This window comes from Galeopterus variegatus, unplaced genomic scaffold, assembly GCF_000696425.1.
Source record: "Galeopterus variegatus unplaced genomic scaffold, G_variegatus-3.0.2 Scaffold12744, whole genome shotgun sequence".
Classification (NCBI taxonomy): domain Eukaryota; kingdom Metazoa; phylum Chordata; class Mammalia; order Dermoptera; family Cynocephalidae; genus Galeopterus; species Galeopterus variegatus.
This window is the reverse complement of record NW_007738855.1, coordinates 11,464-13,972: the sequence shown is the minus strand read 5'-3', so window position 1 is coordinate 13,972 and position 2,509 is coordinate 11,464.

Sequence of the window (2,509 nt, the reverse complement as noted above, 5' to 3'; positions counted from 1 at the left end):
TCTGTGAGTTGAAGCAGACTATTTTTGGTTTGGGCACTTTGTGAATAAAACTGTTCTGAACATTCTTGTTTGTGTCTTTTAGTAGATGTAAGCACTCATTTCTTTTGAGCGTATTACAAGAGGCAGAATTATTAGGTCATAGGGTATTACAGATGTTTGGATTTAGGGGATGCTGCCACATGACTTTCCACAGGGATTGTTCTAATTTACACTGCCACAGAAGTGCGTAGAAGTTCAGTCACTCCACTTCCTTGTCAACACATGTTATTGTCAGCCTTTTTCACTTTAGTCATTTTAGTGTGCATTATAACTTGCATTCTCCTGATGATTAATAATGCTGAGAATCTTATGCCATTTTGATATCCTCTTTTTAAAGTGCCTGTTGAGGGCTTTTGCCCATTTTAAAATTGTTTTGTCTTTGTTTTATTGACTTATAGTTTTTTATATATACTGAATGAGACCTTTGTTGGGTATATGTATTGCAAATATCTTCTTCTACACTGTGCCTTGCCTTTTCAGTCTTCTCTCAGTTGTGTCTTTTGATGAACAAAAGTTCTTAATTATAACAACGTCCAATATTTCAATTTTTTTTTAATGGTTACTGCTCTGTGCTTTGTTTAAAAAGAAACTTTGTTTGCCCTAGATTATAAAGGCATTCTTCTAGATTTTCTTCTGGAACCTTTATTTTTTTAACCTTTCATATTTAGGACTATGGTCCATTGGAACTGACTTTTATGTCTGGTGTGATTTAGGGGTCACAGTAGACTTTTTCTGTGTAGATATCCATTTGACCCAGAACCATTTATTGAATACCACCTGTTCCTCATTGCAATGCAGTCGTGATTTTGTCATGAATCATGTGACTTGTGTTTATGCCAATCTCTGGCGTGATGGTCTATTTGTCTCTCTTGCACCACATTACAGCTAATTACTACGGATTTGTAATAACTCTTGGTATACAGTAGTAAAAATACAAAAACCTGTTCTTCTTCAAAATTATCTTGATTTTTCTTGATCCTTGGAACTTTCATGTAAATGTTAGTCGTAGCCTGTCAAATTTACACAGTAAACCTGCTGGGATTTTCATTGGGATTACATTGAATCAATAGATCATTTTGGGAAAAGTCAATAACTTAATAATACTGAGTTTTCCAATCCATGAACATGAACCTCCCTTTATTTATTCAGGTCTTTAATCTCAGCCGTATTTTACAGTGTGCTTAGGTTAACTCACATTTTATGGATGTACCATAATTTAACCAGTTCTCTAAAAATGAGCATTTCATTTTCAGTTTTTACTCCATTAGGTCTTTATAAGCACAATGAAATTAAAAATCTCTAATGAATCTTAAATTAATATTTTAAAGTGCAATAATTGGTATCTAACACACTACTCATCTCCCCTCTCCCCCCACATTCTCATCTACAAGCAAAAAGTCAAAAGGCAAAGAAGGACACCAAGATATCCCATCCTTTGGTTTTTAAAACCACAGCCGAACCACCTCATGAACAGACTTCATAGAGTTTCCAAATCCCTAACAATATGATCATCAGGAAATGCCTCCTTTTGTCACTTTTGCTGTAAATTAGACCCATTTCCCCATCATTCACTTAGTATATGAATGAACTTATCAGTGAATGGAAGGACATCTCATCTTTAAAAAAAAAAATTTCTCCATGGATTAGAAGACAGAGCTGTAGTTTTAGTACTGGTAATTTTCCAAGTCTATAATTCTTTTTAGCTCTACTAAAAAGCTAAATAAATATAGGTCCTAACCTCCAGTCTTGCTAAAAAATTAATACATGTAACTTCTTGGTAAAATGCTCTATACAAGCCCTTTTGGTAAGCATGTAAATAACTTCAGTTTCAGGTCTTCTCTCAAAGACAGATACTCTCATCAGTTACGGAGTATCCAACCACATGAATTCTGAGCCATGTAGGGGGCTTTTCTCTGACTTCCTATAGGCTATGTCTTTCTGCTAATACAGCTTAGTATCATACCTATTGATTTTAAACAACTTTTTAATTACAAATGTGATACAAATAAATAAAGTTTAGAAAACACAGATAAGCAAAAAAAAGCATTTATAATTCTGTCTCTAACTGATAACCACTGTGAACATTATAGTATATTTCCTGCCAATATTATTTTTAAATTGATATTGTTTTGATTGATTGATCCTTCCTAAGCTTACTATGTTTACTTAGTCAATATCTTTCCATGCCATTAAATATTTTTTCAGCATTATTTTTGTTCACTTAAAAGTTGAACATTTAGGGCCAGCCCGGTGGCGCACTGCTACAGTGCGCCGCTTGGGAGCGCGGCGGCGCTCCTGCCGAGGGTTCGGATCCCACATACAGACCAGTTCCCGCTCACTGGCTGAGCGAGGTGCGGGCGCAATGCCGAGGGTTGTGATCCCGTTGCCGGTCCCGGTCTGGTACGGGCACGACACTGAGGGTTGCGATCCGTTGCTGGACACGAAAAAAGACAAAAAGGAAAAAAAAAAA